At 33.8% G+C, this 17996-nt stretch overlaps 2 protein-coding genes across 5 annotated transcripts in view; one reads left to right on the top strand and one right to left on the bottom strand.

Annotated features, from left to right (window-relative positions):
- The window catches only part of tmem168a (transmembrane protein 168a), a 72019-nt gene extending 63097 nt beyond the window's left edge, over nucleotides 1-8922 (bottom strand). For both annotated transcript variants that reach the window (XR_015481634.2, XM_087245556.2), the window contains exons 1-2: nucleotides 8864-8922; nucleotides 1-22 (exon numbers count right to left, since the gene is read on the bottom strand). The exon at nucleotides 1-22 is cut by the window's left edge and continues 211 nt beyond it. The gene's annotated coding sequence lies outside the window, so the exon portion shown is untranslated. The remainder of the gene's footprint in view (nucleotides 23-8863) is intronic.
- Nucleotides 8495-17996, top strand: part of LOC147844615 (uncharacterized) — a 102204-nt gene continuing 92702 nt past the window's right edge. For 2 of the 3 annotated variants that reach the window (XM_088649946.1, XM_088649947.1), the window contains exons 1-2: nucleotides 8495-9233; nucleotides 11489-11675. The gene's annotated coding sequence lies outside the window, so the exon portion shown is untranslated. The remainder of the gene's footprint in view (nucleotides 9234-11488; nucleotides 11676-17996) is intronic. The other variant, XM_088649948.1, reaches the window with a different exon arrangement.

The following is a 17996-nucleotide window of genomic DNA, read 5'->3' as shown; positions in this document are numbered from 1 at the left end:
ATAAACACCTTTAATCACCGGCCTCCCATGGTGGAGCGTGCAGGGGTTGCCAGACATATCAACAAGAAAATAGATAAAACATTACAAATATGCATGCAACGTTTCCAATATCTGTGCATGAGGGATGCTGCTCAACAAAATTCTCATATATTAAACTGCTGTGAATGTCTAGAAATTTCTGGTTTAATATGTAAATGCCCAGTGTAAATCAGACGATGCCTGCAGAGATTTAAAGATATTTTTCCTATTAGTTTGCAAACGTTGCAATAGTTTGCTTGATTTTAGATTATACTTCATTATTTATGCATAACATTTTGGAATAAACCTTGCATGGATTGTCTGTATGCATTTTTTATTTAAAGACAACATTAAATAAAAAAATACATTCAATCTTTTGGTGTTGTATCATGCCTATGCAAATTTTTGGGGCTTCTGTTGGGGTTCACAAGTGCAATAAAAGAATCTTAAAATTGTAGGAAGACACTTCCATCTGGTTTCTTTCACTAGCATTCAGCAGCGGTGCAGCAGCTTTTCTAAATCTATAGCTTGAAACAGAATCCCGAACAGGACCATAAATATTAATTCTATCTTGTGAATCAATCGGCTTACAGCTAAAGTTCTGTTCTCACCAATAGTGGGAATAATGCATAATGATAAAGATATAGTTTTAAAAATCGTTCTGAACAGTAGTCTGCACCAAAACTTTAACAAAATGGAGCAGGCAGTTTTCTAACAGTTTTATTTTCAATTAATGAATGGTAAAAAAAAAAAAAACACTGACAGCCAATCAGAACTCATCCTGCCTTAAATAGTTTGCATATTTAAAGTGACAGACAGCAAAACTGCTTTCTAGAGTATTCCATCTATCCTTTATATACTGTAGATAGATAGATAGATAGATAGATAGATAGATAGATAGATAGATAGATAGATAGATAGATAGATAGATAGATAGATAGATAGATAGATAGATAGATGGATGGATGGATGGATGGATGGATGGATGGATGGATGGATGGATGGATGGATGGATGGATGGATGGATGGATGGAGGGAGGGAGGGAGGGAGGGAGGGAGGGAGGGAGGGAGGGAGGGAGGGAGGGAGGGAGGGATGGATGGATGGATGGAGGGAGGGAGGGAGGGACGGACGGACGGACGGACGGACGGACGGAGGGACGGACAGACAGACAGACAGACAGACAGACAGACAGACAGACAGACAGACAGACAGACAGACAGACAGACAGACAGACAGACAGACAGACAGACAGATAGATAGATAGATAGATAGATAGATAGATAGATAGATAGATAGATAGATAGATAGATAGATAGATAGATAGATAGATGTGTCATGAATACTTATTCACACTGATTTTAACACCTCAATCTTAGAACACAGATGAGCGGCAGACCATATGGAGGCTGTGAGGGGAAAATGATCACATTGCAGAGGCGCTAATTATTGTGATGAATAAGATCTTAAAAGGCATTTGAGGATGCAGTGATGGTGTGTTATTTCAGTCACTCTCTCTCTCTCTGTGTGATGAATCCACACACCCACTGCACACCCACTGACACTCATTCATTCATACTCCAGCAGCTCGCTCTCCATTACCTGCTTTCCAGATCCATGTAGACGCTTCAAGCTCCAATCTTGGCTTAGACCAGGGTTATAGTTAACTAAAACTAAAAGTAATATTGTTATTTTAGACAACTTAAACTGAAAATACTGTATGTATAAGGGAGCAAGAGAGAGTGTGTCTATTTGGATTGGGCAATAATTCAGTAATATGGTATACCGCGTTATCTAAAAATAGCAACGGTATCAGTTTCAATACCGTTATACACATCTATCTATCTAAAAGTACGATGCATGGTTATCATCATGAAACAGCGTAGAGGAGAAAGAGTTAGGTGGAGTAAGATGGCGAGTCGCGCAAGTGACTTGGTCTCTTCTGCAGTTTGACAGTATTTCAGGTTTTGACCGTACAAGAAGGGAGAGGTGAGAGGGGGAGGCAATTTACAAATTGTGGAACAAAAAGATACAAAAGGGACAGTGTCCGATGAAAAACCTGTACTGATGCAGTGACAAATTGCTTAGCAAAGGCAATGAACTCTTTCCACACAGTATAAAAAAAAGTAATTTAAGGACATGGTAAAATTTAATTAATTTGTGTCTGCGTTTCTGCACGAAAATTGTTCTAATGTTTATGTTAATTTAATTCTGTTTGATTGTTGTATTTGCACTTTTTTTTTTTGCTAATAAAAGTTGTTAATATTGTTGTGCATATTATTTTGTGATGGTTTTACTATTAGTGTTTGATATTTAGTTTCTGAATGGTTTAGACACAAGCCAACAGTTTGGCGACGCAGTCTTAGCCTTAGGTTATAATTCTTTTTATTATTCACTGTAATATCGTGTACCGCGGTAAAACAGGGAGGAGGTTTGACAGTATTAAAGTTTGGATACCACACAAGCTTAGTATATATAATATATATTTGTCTCTTGTTTTTTCCTCAAAGTTTAACGACTTTAAATAAGTAAAGCTAACCTAAAATTACATTTTGGCATCTGCATCTACTTAAAAATAAATATATTTTATGATAATAATATTGTATCAAATAATAAAAGTAATAGTGCTTCATTATCATTCAGCCTAAGCCAAACTATTTTGTTAAACATACTTCCTATCATCTGTAGAATATATATTTGTATAATAATCAATAACGTAAGAATTTTAAATCAATAAAAACTTTTAAAAGACTTCAAAAAAACTTTTAAAACTTTAAATCTTAATTTAATCAGGATATTTTTAAGCACATTTCTTTCTCTTTTTTTCTATAAAACTACATCAAACAAAATCTAAAGCATTCAACTCTGAAAACTGCCATGAGACATTTTTCAGTGCTGCTTTGACACAATCTACATTGTAAGAGTGCTATAGAAATAAACATGATTTGAACTGAATTAAACATGCAATCATAAAAAAAAAAATAGTTTGGGCATTACATCTCTCTGACACTACAAGACATTCACAAGCTCAGATCTGAAAAATGTGATGTGTTATGTATGACGGTTTTGACAGGTATGCTGTCTTGTAACCAAATGAACATGTCATCTCATAATAGATTTCTCCTGATGTGTTTTACTTACTCACTGCCAGGGCCATTTATATCGAAGTTGATATTTAGCTGCACCATGTTGGTGTTTCGTAACATCTAATTTTTACGAGGTGGGTCGTTAGCTCAACCACCTGGAGGACCAGGACATACACACACACACTACAGACAATTTAGTTTACCCAGTTTACCTGTTCCTGATGTGCTTTAGATGTGCAAAATGGAAACTTTGACAACATGTAAAATCATTTAATTATTATTATTTTTTTTAGATGAATCTTGATGGTTAATAAATGAGGAAAAAATAGTAATTAACAATACAAAAAGAGTATTATTTTCATAAAATGACAGCACAGTCACTGTTTTGAAAGCAATTTATGTTTTTGAAGGACGTTTGATGCTTTAAAATATATTTTTGATCGTTTGTCTCATTTCTTCAATCCCCACAAAAATAATAAAATAAAACAACTTTAAAAAATGTATCAAAGAAACAGAAAAGAAAGTTTAAGTAATATCCTTTAAATCTCTACTTCTTAAACCTGTTTGTAGCTGTATATAATCTCCTCTAAGGAATGTCAAAGTAAAAGAAAATTGCACATTCATTATGTGTTCCTGGAACAATTTTTGCACACAGGTTCACAGAACTCTTCATGTTGGAAATTACCGTAATCGAATGTAATAAACACTTGATGCAATTCCTTTTTTTTTTAACATCCACCATCCAAAATAAACAATAATATTAAGCCACAAAAATAATCAAAAAGTAAACATTATGCAAAGTATGCATCTCCTCTTGTTTTAACATGAGCACCAATCGCCAACCACCAACAGTGACTATAATTACTCTTATGTAAGAAGCTGCAATGTTGTTGTTCTCATGCATGCAAAACAAATAGGTCAGCGTCAGAGATGATGCATTAGGCGTAAAAATGCATGGATATGTCATTGATTTTTAATGTGGTGAAGGTGCCCAGATGCATGTTTTAGGAAGCAGGCGGTGTGTTCATAAAGATTCGTGTCATGTGTGGTTATAAATCGACAAAGACTCGTCAACAAAGCTTCCTCTGATCAGTGCTGAGAGACTCTCTTTATCAAAACCCTGGCAAAAACAAAGCGGCTGGCTTACAGCGCTCAAGCTCCCAGTGCTATTTACAGTGCGAGCGCGGTGCCAAAAACAGAACATCGTTCAGCATGTACAATTACACCAAACAGAACGCAGCGAGGCTTTAGACTGAGCTTGTCGACTCGTGTGTTAGAACAGCTAGTGAAAGTGCAACAAATGCATCGGAGGGTTAATTAAATGGGCCTTGGTCTGTTTTTGGACATGAATACACTGTAAATAAATAGCTGTGAAATGTACAGTATTAATGGCTAATTTTGTAAAAATATTGGTAATTGTGGTGGCTAGTAATACTGTAAAATTGACAAGTGCACTGTAAATTAACAATTACAGCTGTGCTGTAGTTTGACAAATGCCTGATACTGCCAATCCTTAATTTTAATTGCATTATTCTTATGTGAGTGACATTAATAGTATATTTTGTCTATAATTAAATAAATACTGTCACAAAATGATTCAAATGCATTAGAATTTAGTAATGCTGGCTAAGGATCATTCGTGATTATTAGCATTTACAAAATATATTTTTGTGTACAGTGTGTGTTTTTTTTTTTTTTGGATATAAATATATGCATGACTTTATATTTCTTAGATATGTATGTCTATATTCCCTGGGTGGGTTTCCCCCACAGTCCAAACGCAAGCAGTATAGGTGAATTGAATAAGCTAAATTGGCCGTAGTGTATGTGTGTGAATGCAAGAGTGTATGGGTGTTTCCCAGTGCTGGGTTGTGGCTGGAATGGCATACGCTACATAAAACATATGCTGAATAAGTTGGCAGTTTATTCCACTGTGGCGAACTTTGATTAATAAAAGGACTAAGGCAAAAAGAAAATGAATGAATGAATGTCTATATTTCTTTTCAGTATTTTTGAATTTTATGTATGTATTTTATGTTGGATTTTATGTAATTAATAAAATAAATATAGACAGTACACACACACACAAAAAAAAAAAAAAAAAAAAATATATATATATATATATATATATATATATATATATATATATATATAAAATGTAAATATATCAAACTTTTATGTTAGATGGAATGAATCTTAATTACTTGTGTGACAGATCTAGAATTTAGTCATCACAATATTATAATGTAGAGTGTAAAATGTATATTTATCCTTATATTTTGTCTAGATAAATAAAAAAAAAAGAATTCAGGAATCACACAATTGTTGTGTAGAATATGAAAAAAAATATTAATATTATATTAATTTCTTTGAGGGCGACGCAGTGGCGCAGTAGGTAGTGCTGTCGCCTCACAACAAGAAGGTCGATGGGTCGCTGGTTCTGTGTGGAGTTTGCATGTTCTCCCTGCATTCGCGTGGGTTTCCTCCGGGTGCTCCAGTTTACCCCACAGTCCAAAGACATGCGGTACAGGTGAATTGGGTAGGCTTAATTAATTTCCGGTCTGACACATTCGCATAGAAGTTTATGGGGAGAAACGCGCAGTGTGACCGCAGCTTCACTCAGCTTTCTAGTTACATCCGTGCAGGTGTAATGAGTCAAATTGGAGCTAAAATCTGGCAACAGTTTAATGATTATACTGTAAGGTGTAAGATGAAAATGAATACTTCATGCTGTTTTGTCTAGATATAGGAAAATAAAAACTCAGAAAATGTGTGTATTAAGTCCTACAAACGGATATGCACAGACAAAAATGTGCACAATCAAAGAAACATGTTACTAAATTATTAGTGTTTTCAACTTTAAATGCTTGTTCAATCATTCATTCATTCATTCATTCATTCATTCATTTTCTTTTCGGCTTGGTCCCTTTATTAATCAGGGGTCACCACAGCTTAATAAACCAGCAACTTATCCAGCATATGTTTTACACAGCGGATGCCCTTCCAGCTGCAACCCATTAATGGGAAACCTTGTTCAAACATAATAAAAACAATATAAAATATAAAATGGGAAAAATGTGCATATAAATATACAACACTGACCTAAAAAATGACTATATAGTCAATAAATGACACTTTTTTGTATGTGTTTGTGTGTGTGAAGATATTTCAATTTAAAACTGTCTGAAATCTGCATTAATATTACACACAGCACCTCATCTTGCATGCTTCACTTTCAACTCATAATAACTGATTTTTTTGCAATAATTTCTTTACACTGATGAAGGTTTTAACAAATGTGCTTAACAGAAGGACTTTCATCCCAACCAGAAATCTGCAAAGCATTAACTAACACTCACAGGAAAAAAAAACTATTTTCTAAATTAGCATGTTCAACCTGCAATTCAGCGCAGATGATTAATGCATGTTTTTCTTCGTTCGCATGTTTCTTTCTCTTTTTTTCTCCCCCTCCAGCTCTTGCAGCACAAGTTATAATGTAATAAGAGAGAAAGGGAAGGGCGGGTGCTAATGGCGCCCTAATTAGTTCATACGGCGGATGCTCAATATCAGTGTGCAGTGATTTGGGTCGGACGGCCCAGAATCCTTCATCAGCGAAGTCATCTTGTAAAAACAACTGTGTGTGCGCTTTTTTACATACACTGTCAGTTTCGCTCAGCGCGCAGCGGAAACCAGTGGCTGGCAGAGTGTCAAGAGCTGCTCCTCCTCAACATTGATTGTTGTTTTGTCATTAATTGAATTGGACTGTAGAATTTCCACCTCAGTTTATGTGGTCGGTGTAAATGGAGACAAACGTTAATTGTGGCACCACGTTGCTTTGAATCATCTCAATGTATTGAATTTTCTGTTTTTTAACACCTTTTGAAATTTTTGCTTAATGAATGTCATCTTTTGCAGTTTGAAGTCTCTTATTATGACTAATGTTGGGTAAGAACAATATTTTAGGTATGCTTTATGCAATTTTATTGCATACAATCTTGTTGTGTCATTTGTGAGATACATTTCAGGCCACATCTTACTTATTCCTAATGCTTCTCAGCCAATCAGTGTTTGCCATCTTTAAAGGGATAATTAAATAAACAAAAAAATAAATAATAAATAAATAAATAAATAAATAAATAAATAAATAAGTAAATAAATAAATAAATAAATAAATAAATAAATAAATAAATAAATAAATAAATAAATAAATCTGTGTTCGCGTGGGTTTCCTCCGGGTGCTCCAGTTTCCCCCACAAGTACTAAGACATGTGGTATAGGTGAACTGAATAAGCTAAATTGGCTGCAGTGTGTGTGTGTGTGTGTGTGTGTGTGTGTGTGTGTGTGTGTGTATGAATGCAAGAGTGTAAGGGTGATTCCCAGTGTTGGGTTGCAGCTGGTAGGGCATCTGCTGCATAAAACATATGCTGGATAAGTTGGCAGTTAATTCTGCTGTGGCAACTCCTGATTACTAAAGAGACTAAGCCAAAAAGAAAATTATAATAAATAAATAAGTAAATAAATAAATAAACAAACAAATAAATTAACAAACGGACGAACAAATGAATGAATGAATAAACGGACAAACAGATGAATGAACGAACAAACAAATGAATAAATGTTAGTGGGTATTCAGTGGGTATGGGTATTCGTTCCTGGGTAAAAAAGTTATATATTACAATCTTAAGCCTACTTAATGTAAAAAAATAAATAAAATAATTGTAAATTAACAAGCATATAGCCTATTTTCACATTAGGTACTTTCCTTTAAAATTAACACATTACATTTTTATCTTTCTTTCTTTTTTTTGGTACTGAATGTTTTTTCAATAAAGTGGAAAGACGGAAGAACGAACAAACGAACAGACAAACGAACAGACAAACGAACAAATTAATTAATGAATGAACAAATGAACGAACAAATGAATAAATGTGTGTAGGTATTTAGTCTATATAAGTATTTGGTGCTGCGTCAAAAAGTAATATATTACAATCTTAAGCCTACTTAATCTAAAACAAAGATGCAAAATTAACAAACACATGGGCTATTTTTACATTTCACTTTCCTTTCCTTTAAAATTAACACAAATATATATTTTTTACTGAATGTTTTCTTCATTAAAGTGACTTAAGATTGTGATACATTACCTTTGAAAGTAACTTTACCCAACTCTATTCATTTTGTTTCATCTGTAGCTATATGTGTGTTTCCTATACTTTAGTTATAACTGGTAGCCATTTTATGAGCCCTTAAGACCAGGGCTTTCACTAAAAAAATATTTAATGTTCATCTGAAGAACAACGTGACATAATATTTGTCCTGAGAGGGTGAGTAAATTAACAGCACATTTTCAATTTTGGGTGAACTACCCCTTTAACACGGTGTACGTACGACGTCAGCAGGCGGAGCTAACGTTAGCAACTGAAACAAAAACAACGGCTGGATCCGAAATCGCCCCCCATATATACCTAATAACTACATAATATATTCCACTATTATGAATAGTATGCATATGATAAGTCCACTACTTAGTCCACTTAATAGAGAGAATGAAAAAGAGGAAAGTGAATATATAGTAAGCACTGATTGCTCATGACGGTTTGCTTGTGCTGCTGTTTCCTCAGCTGAATTAATATTTAAACTTCTTGGGCAGATCATAGTGATAATTATCCAACCATTAGTTGTCTTAAGTGTTAGTAAACATTAGTAATTTTGATTTATATGGGCTGTACAAACAAATAAACATTCAGAAACTTTACTCACAAACCAACACCGATTGGAATCCGCCGTGGACGCCATCTTGTGGTCCGACGTGGAAATACGTTTAGCGCGCAAACTCAGTGCATTATGGGTATTTTCTAGGTACATGGATTGTACACTCGTTATTGTAATGCATTGTGGGATTGACTGAGTACACTTTATGGTTTTAAACACCACTACAAATAGGTACTTACTTCAATAATGTACAATTAAAGGGAATAGGGTGGCGATTTTGAACACAGCCAATAAAAGCACCATGTTTTGTCTTAAAAATAACAATGTGTGGGCTTAAATATTGCTGTAACTATAAAAACTGCAGCACCAAACACATCATCTCTTTGAATTCACCACGTTTTAAAGCATCAGTTTCAAGGTAGGTAATTAAACCAAGTAAATAATGTTCAAAGATCCTGTTGAAAATTGCGCAAAACATGTTATCAGGTTAATTTCCGGCTAAAATTTGATTTAAAAAATGTAAAAAAAATGGGTGAAATATCGATAAACCCAACCATCCCGTTAAAAGTTTTATTTTAAAACATTAAACAGTTTAAACTGGTTATGTTTGTTCATATTTGACCCAAATTTTTATTTATCTATTGTAAATCTCTGATCACTTTATACACTTTTAGCAGTGTTTTATGAAAATTCAAAGGGTTTTCTTTTAAATGATACCAAACTTTTGCATTTACACCTCTGCATGTGAATTTCGGAAGCTTTTGAATTTGGGTAGGCAAAATCCAGGCGGAAAGCCCAAAATAGCACGACTTTAAGTGGCTAATCTGTTGAAAATTTGTCATTTCATGATGTTTAAGTGATTATTAGTGGTTAAGTGGTCCTTGATGTCAAACCTCTTCAAAAAATGGCTGTATTTTCTTTAACAAAACAAGAAAAAGGTCAAGCAGCTACATAGCATTGGTAGGGCCTCTGCTGCGAAAAACACAAGTTGGCGGTTCATTCTGCTGTGGCGACTCCTGATTAATAAAGGGACTAAGCGGAAAAGAAAATGAATGAATGAATGTCTATATAGTTTGTTTGGGTTTTTTGTGTAAAGCACTTTGTGCGGCCGTTTGAAAACGTGCTATACTTGAACAGCTCTTTCACAACAGCTCTGTCTTCAAAATTTAACGTTATTGTTGGAAATCGTATTATTTTCTTCCAAGAACCATACTGTTGCAATCTATTTTAAGTAATATGAGTTTAATGTTGAAAATTTGTCATTTCATGTTGTTTAAGTGATTATTTTGGTCCTCAAAGTCAAACCTCTTCAAAAAAAAGTTCATATTCATCCATTCATTCATTTTCTTGTCGGCTTAGTCCCTTTATCAATCCAGGGTCGCCACAGCGGAATGAACCGCCAACTTATCCATCAAGTTTTTACGCAGCGGATGCCCCTCCAGCCGCAATCCATTTCCGGGAAACATCCACACACACACATTCACACACACACTCATACGCTACGGACAACTTAGCCTACCCAATTTACCTGTACCGCATGTCTTTGGACTGTGGGGGAAACCGGAGCACCCGGAGGAAACCCACGCGAAGGCAGGGAGAACATGCAAACTCCACACAGAAACGCCAACTGAGCCGAGGTTCGAACCAGCGACCCAGCGACCTTCTTGCTGTGACTACCTGCGCCACTGCCTCGCCCAAAAAGATCATATTTTCTTCAAAAAATTAATAAAAAGGTCAAGCAGCCACATCGTATCTCCACATGCTGCAACATTTTATTTATTTATTTATTGATTGGTTGATTGATTATGTATTATAGTTAGTTAGTTAGTTATTGCCGTGATTTTTGTTCAAATATCTTTAAAAAAACTAAATCAAGAAACTTTTTCAAGACAAGCAAAAATGTTTGTCTTGTTTTCAGAAAACGCATATGAAAATTAAGTGAGCTTCTTCTTAAAACAAGCTAAATAATCTGCCAGTGCGTTAGATAAAATAATTTAAAAACAGAGTAATTTTCCACCACAGTCAGATTACTTTTGCCTTTTTAAGGAAAAACTTGCATAAAATTTACTTGTTCTTTTCTCAAAACAACACCAATTTTTCACGTCTAGTTTAACGAGTCAATCAAGACAACATCTTAATTAAAGAATATTTTACTCTTTGAACTAGAAACAAGACAAAAGCTTGCATTTTTACAGCGCATACACACACACACACACACACACACACATGAGTGACAGATAGTTTATCTGTTGTGATATACAGTAATAGCATGTTGCACAGCACTGAGTCAGTGTAAGGGATGGACCTGAAGAGGATTAGTTTGGCTCAGCCAGCGAACTGTACATTAACAGATAGACCAGAGAAACCCCAGAGGCTCCCGAAAGCCGCTCTGCTCCGTCTGCATGGCCTAATTCACTAAGACACCTATTGATCAAGTGTGTACTGAGGAAATTCTCCTTCCTGCATTTACATTCACACCCCGAGCTTATATTTATGTTTTGAAGTAAATAAAGTTTCTCTGGAGAATTTGAGGAGGAAAGCAGTGACCTATCTGTTTAAGCATCCATTCATCAGTTGGAGGTTTTGGGGTTAGTAGACAGTAAAAAAAAAAAACGAAAAAAAAAAAAGTGTAAGCATTTTGTCTCCATTAATTCCTGGTGCTCTTCTTTCCAGTGCAGGACCTGTGGACGCTGGGATGTTTATCTGTGGTTGTTGGCAGCAGGACTCTAGCTCTTCAACTTTATCTTGAGTCGAGGTCCTGGCACAAACATGCTGCTGGAGCTTTAGTCCAGGGAGATAAAGGAGACAGAGATGCATGTAAGGACACGAAGGCAGCGAGGCCTGCTCGGACCAAACACAGGTTTTTTGACTTGAGAGCCATCTTTTAAACTATTAGTCCTCAAAGTTCATTCAAAAATATGTGTGTTTTCACAATCTGGGTTCATTCGGAGCTTGATAATAGTTACTTTTTAAACTTTTTTAAAAATAAAAATCTAAGTAAGAAAAGACAGAAATCATTACTCTTTACAGGAATATTTACCTTATTAAAGGAGCTGTTTTTGTATTAAATAAATAAAGAACATGACATGATTTTTTAATAATGAAAAAAGCAAAGAAAACCAAAATAATTTAAATTATTAACTCTCATAGTGCATTCAATATAAGTATGTTTTCGCAATTTGGCTTCATTTGGACCCTATAATGTTTATTTTATCCAGTTGTTAAGTGTGACGTCACACAAAGCGGCTTTCAGGTATGTATTATGTATGGGGATACTCGTAAAACAGTAATAATAAACATTTACAAAGCGCTGTAATACTTTCAAATATCCCGATCACAATATATATGTCCATGGCTAATATCTGATGGCCAGAAAGTGATTAATTTGTTTATAAATTGTTAAAATTTTGGTATTTGTTATCCAGCAAGCCCAGAGAATGTTGTGTACACTATGTGGTTATATAAAATTCACTTTCATGTGTGATAGGAATAAAAAGTGATCATAGTTGAATATTTTCCCAATTCAAGTGAGTAGCAGCTTGGACCCGGAAAAAGTATTACATACGTCACCACTTAACAAGCGGATTAAGCAATTACACCTTTTTTTAACTAAAAGCATGTTGTATCTGATACGTAACTTCTCATCAATGAGTCAATGAGTGCTTTTTACCTTTTTTTGACACTTTTTCTAAGTAAAAATCTAAGTAAGAAAAGGCTGAAATAATTACTCTATACAGGAATATTTACTTTAATTATGTAAATAATAATTTATTAAAATAATTAAATAAAGAACATGACAAAAGCACACTACATTTAGTAAAAAACAAAAAAGGAAATAAAACAAAAATAATTTCAACTATTATCCCTCATAATGTATTCAAAATGTGCATGTTTTCACAATCTGGGTTCCTTCAGAGCTTAATAATAATTATTTTATAAAGCAATCATACCTTTTTACACTTAAAGCATATTGTTTCTGATGCTTTAACACTTTTTCTATGTAAAAATCTAAGTGAGAAAAGACTGAAATCATTAATCTATACAGGAATATTTACTTTTATTAAAATATATGTGATTTGTCTAACCAATATTTTAATTGAGAACATGACAAAAACCACACTACACTGCACTCACTGTACAGTTTTTTAACTAAAAGCATGTTGTATCTGATGACTAACTTCTCATCAATAAGTCAAAGAGTGCCATTTACCATGTTTTAACAATTTTTCTAAGTAAAAATCTAGGTAAGAAAAGACTGAAATCATTAATCTATACAGTAATATTTACTTTCATTAAAATAGATGTGATTTTTACTAACAATTTAATTAAATGAAGTACATGACAAAAGCGCACTACACTTAATAAAACAAGAAAAAGGAAAGAAAACAAAAATAATTTCAACTATTAGCCCTCATAGTGCATTCAAAATGTGTATGTGTTCGCAATCTGGCTTCATTCTGAGCTTAATAATGGTTATGCTATAAAGCAATCATTCCTTTTTTAACTACATGCAGGTTGTATCTAAGGTGTAACTTCTCATCAGTGAGTCTCATTAATGGCAAATCTCTGGGTCTCTTTTTTGAGTCAAACTTTATTTTGTGTTTAATTTTAAAACCTACCGATAACATTGAACATGTAATTTTGATAATTTGTTCAAGTAGCATGTTCTAGCAAGAAATTTAGTCTTGTTTTCAGAAATAATAAGTCAAAATTAAGTATTTTCTCATAATAATAAATAAAAAAGTTTCCTGATTTAAGAATTTTTTAATATTTGGACTAGAAACAAGACAAAAATTATAGGGAAGAAAGCATTTTCTTTGCAGTATAAGTCAATGAAAAGTATTCCAGGTTTTAATACCTTGGGGGAAATTATATGTTTACATGTAAAATATGCAAATATGCATGCATTTTGTCCCCAAAATGTAAGGTAAAACATATATTGACCTGTAGTTATATTCTGCAAATAAATGCTCCAAATGATAATGTTCATATATATATATATATATATATATATATATATATATATATATATATATATATATATATATAATACATTTTAAAGTTGAAGAACGTGTGAATGCCGTTACACATGTGCTCAAATCACATTTATTCTATACAATATACACATCATATAAATATATACAGCTTGCCGCATCTGTGTTTGGAGCTTGCAAACTCTCTTGAGGATTATGGATGTTAATAGCACAGAAGGACTGACATCTGTTAGCAGCACAGTTCATGTCAAACAGGGGTTCATGTCAAACAAGGATGCTTCACCTGAGACGGCCCTGCAACATTTGACTTTATTTTTTAATGCATTGTTGTTTTAGAGATGCATGAGTGCTGCTAATTAAACAATGCATTTTCAGCATCACTAAATACAGTGTGCATTATGTAAATTAGCCACTTCTACAGTCTATTGCATGAGTTTGTATTGTAAAATATTTCTGATGTAAAAAGTATTTGCTCTTAGTCAGAGTCTGGCTGTATAGTATATGAGTATAGGATTATATATTTGGCAATGAGGTTATTGCACTGCAAAAATGCTTTTCTTATTTAGATTTTTTGTTTTGTTTCTTGTCCATGTATATAAAAACGCTTAAATCATAATGCATAATTATTTTAAGGAGTAATATGCCAAAATTAAGTGTGTTTTTTCTTAAAATGAGCTAAATTATATTCCAATGACTTAAGCAAAATAATATTTTATTTTTCCTTTCCTTTTAATCCATAATATTATTTTGCTTATGCTATTGGTAGATTATTTTGCTTGTTTTAAGGAAAGACTCACTTAATTTTGACACATTATTTCTGAAAACAAGACAATATGTTTCACTTGTCTATAAAATACTTCTCGATTTAAGAATCTTTAGATATTTGGAATAGAAACAAGACAAGAAATCCAAATAAGAAAAGTGAACTTGACATTTTAATTGATATAAAGATGAAATAAAATACATGTATTAAATGAAAAAAAAAACACACTTGAAACACAAAAAAATAAATAAACAAAACTGAAAAAAATAATTCAACAGTTAATCCTATAATAAAGCATTTTAATTTAAATAAAGCTGAAATAAAATGTAAATATTCAATGAAAAACCACAAACTTAAAACTCAGAATAAATAAATAATAAATGAATAAATAAATATAAATCTGAAATAAATGTTACATATCCAATAATTAATCCAATAGTTAAGCACTTGAAACACACACAAAAAAATAATAAATAAAAAAACGGAAATAAATAATGCATATAAAATCCAATATTTAATACATTAGTTAAGCATTTTAATTAAAATAAAGCTAAATTAAAATGCAAATATTCGATGAAAAACCACACTTGAAAATCACAATGAATAAATAAATAAACAAATAAATACATAAATAATATAAGCTGGAATAAATTCATATATAACCCAATAATTAATCCAATAGTTAAGCATTTTAATTGAATCAAAGCTGAAATAAAATGCAAATATTTAATGAAAAAACACAAACTTGAAACACAATAAATAAATGAATAACTAAATAAAAAGCTGAAATAATAAATTCATATATAATACAATAATTAATTCAACAATTAAGCATTTTCATTTAAATAAAGCTGAAATAAAATGCAAATATAAATGCTAATAAATAAATGAATAACAAAACTGAAATACTTAATCCACACAGAAATACGTTATTTTAAATAGATGTTTGTTTTCTAAATAATAATTTAATCAAATATTAAATTAATTAAAAATGACAAAAGCACACAACATTTACTAAAACAAAAGAGGGAAGAAAATTAAAAGAATTACAAACATAAATAACATCCAATTTAAAACCTTTATACAATATATAATTTCATATCCAAAATGTGCATTCACACAGCATGATGGAAACCGAGTTAATGGCTAGAGGAAAAAAAAGGTTAAACAACAAATGAATTGAAATATATCTTTTCCTGCTGGGAAAAGAGGTGCATCATAGAAAGAATAAATAAATAAATCCGAACAATAAAATAAAACCAACAACAAAAGCGCAAATCCTTTCTCTGAAAGCCTATCTTCACTCCATTTCTCATCTTCCTTCTTCTAACACTTCTTCCTCTGAGTCTGCTCGGCTTTCACATTCTCTCGCTGACAGCTGGATATGATGTAGCGGAGACGTAACCTAACCTGACATTTCCCTCTACCTATTCCATAAACACACGAGTCCAAGCTAATGATGGGGAAGCTCTTTCAGCAGACGGGAATCATCATCTCCCTCTTTAGGCTGACTTTCTGAAATGTCACACAGACTTTTGATTGCTGGAGAAATACCAAGAGTGGATGGCTAGACAGGGTATTTTGTTTCATTACACCAGTGTTGGGAGAGGATAATTTCCAAACTGCAGTTTGTGTTTCAAGTAGCAATGAAGCCAATTTGTGTTGTGTGTAAGCAAACATAAGATTCATTTATTTTGGGGTTTGGTTCTTTGAGAATCGGTGCACCCTTTATTTATGAATTTACTAAAGGAATTTTACTGAAGTATTTTCAGTTGGGCATAAATATTCAGGCACTACTATATTTGTTCGTTCATTCATTCATTCATTCATTCATTCATTCATTCATTCATTCATTCATTCATTTTCAACCACTTTTCTGGGTCTGTGTCTCGGGGATAGCAGTTTTAGAAGAGAACCTCAGACTTCCCTCTCTCCAGACACTTCCTCCAGGCCCTCCGGGGGGATCCCAAGGCCTTACCAGGCCAGCCGAGAGACATAGTCCCTCCAGCATGTCCTGGGTCTTTCCCAATGCCTCCTCCCGGTGGGACATGCCTGGAACACCTCCCTAGGTAGGCGTCCAGGATGCATCCGAAATAGCTGCCCAAGCCACCTTAGCTGACTTCTCTTGATGTGAAGGAGCAGCAACTCAACTCTGAGCTCCTCCAGAGTTACAGAGCTCCTCACCCTACCTTTAAGGGTCACCCTATCTTTAAGGGTCACCCTAAATTTCATCCTATCTCTGCCACCCTGCAAAGGAAACTATATTCGGCCGCTTGAGATCTTGTCCTTTTGGTCATGACCCAAAGCTCATGACTATAGGTGAGAGTAGGATGTAGATTGACCAGTATATCGAGAGCTTTGCCTTTCGGCCTTATGACAATGGACCGGTACATCGACAGCATTCTGCACCAATCCGCCTGTCAATCTCACGTTCCATCCTTCCCTCACTCATGAACAAAACCTCAAGATACTTGAGCTCCTCCTCCTGGGGTAAGGACTCTCCTCCAACGTGGAGATGGCAAACCACCTTTTTCCGGTGGAGCACCATGGCCTCGGACTTGGAGGTGCTGATTCTCATCCCAGCCGCATCACACTCGGCAGCAAACCGCCCCAGTGCATACTAGAGGTCCATGTTCAATGAAGCCAACAGAACAACATCGTCTGCGAGATGAAATCCTGTGGTGCTCAAACTGGACCCCCTCTTTTTAAATATAGTAGTGCTTGTTATACAGTTGAAGTCAAAATTATTAGCCCTTGAATTTTATTTTATTTTTTCAAATATTTTCTAAATGATGTTTAACAGTGCAAAACAGTGTTTTCACAGTATTTCCCATAATATTTTTGCTTTTGGAGAAAGTCTTATTTGTTTTATTTCAGCTAGAATAAAAACAGTTTTTAATTTTTACAATTATTTTAAGGTCAGTATTATTGGGATTTATTTCCAGCTGTTAAAATGGGTCACATTTGGCCCGTAAGCAGGACGGTTAAGGGTGGCATGTCAGGATTTTGCCATCCTGGATTAACATCTACTGTGTGTCGATCCTGGACGATCCTTTTTGTTTGTACATGTAATCAATACCTGTTCCCTAACCCTAAACCCAACCATAACTGTAAATTATTCCCAAAATCAAAGGGGAATGATAGTTGGATAACAATCATGTAGAAGTGCATAAACCTAAACTTAACATAAACTGTAAACCTTAATTCTGATTGGATTGTTCTTCCAGGATCAACATAGATGTTGATCCAGGAACATGTCCTACTTGGTAAAATCGGGTTGGCGGTTAAAGGTGAGTAAACAATGACAGAATCTTTAATTTTTTGTGTACTATCCCTTTAAGAGTTATAGCCTAGAAATTATGCTTTCTAGTTATGAAGTAAACTAGTGTATTTTACTCACTCGAGCATCTTCAAAATAAACATT

Source organism: Danio rerio, chromosome 4 (assembly GCF_052040795.2).
Source record: "Danio rerio strain M-AB ecotype USA chromosome 4, GRCz13ab, whole genome shotgun sequence".
NCBI lineage: Eukaryota > Metazoa > Chordata > Actinopteri > Cypriniformes > Danionidae > Danio > Danio rerio.
Note: the sequence above shows the minus strand (reverse complement) of the source record. Positions and strands in the feature narration are given on the sequence as shown.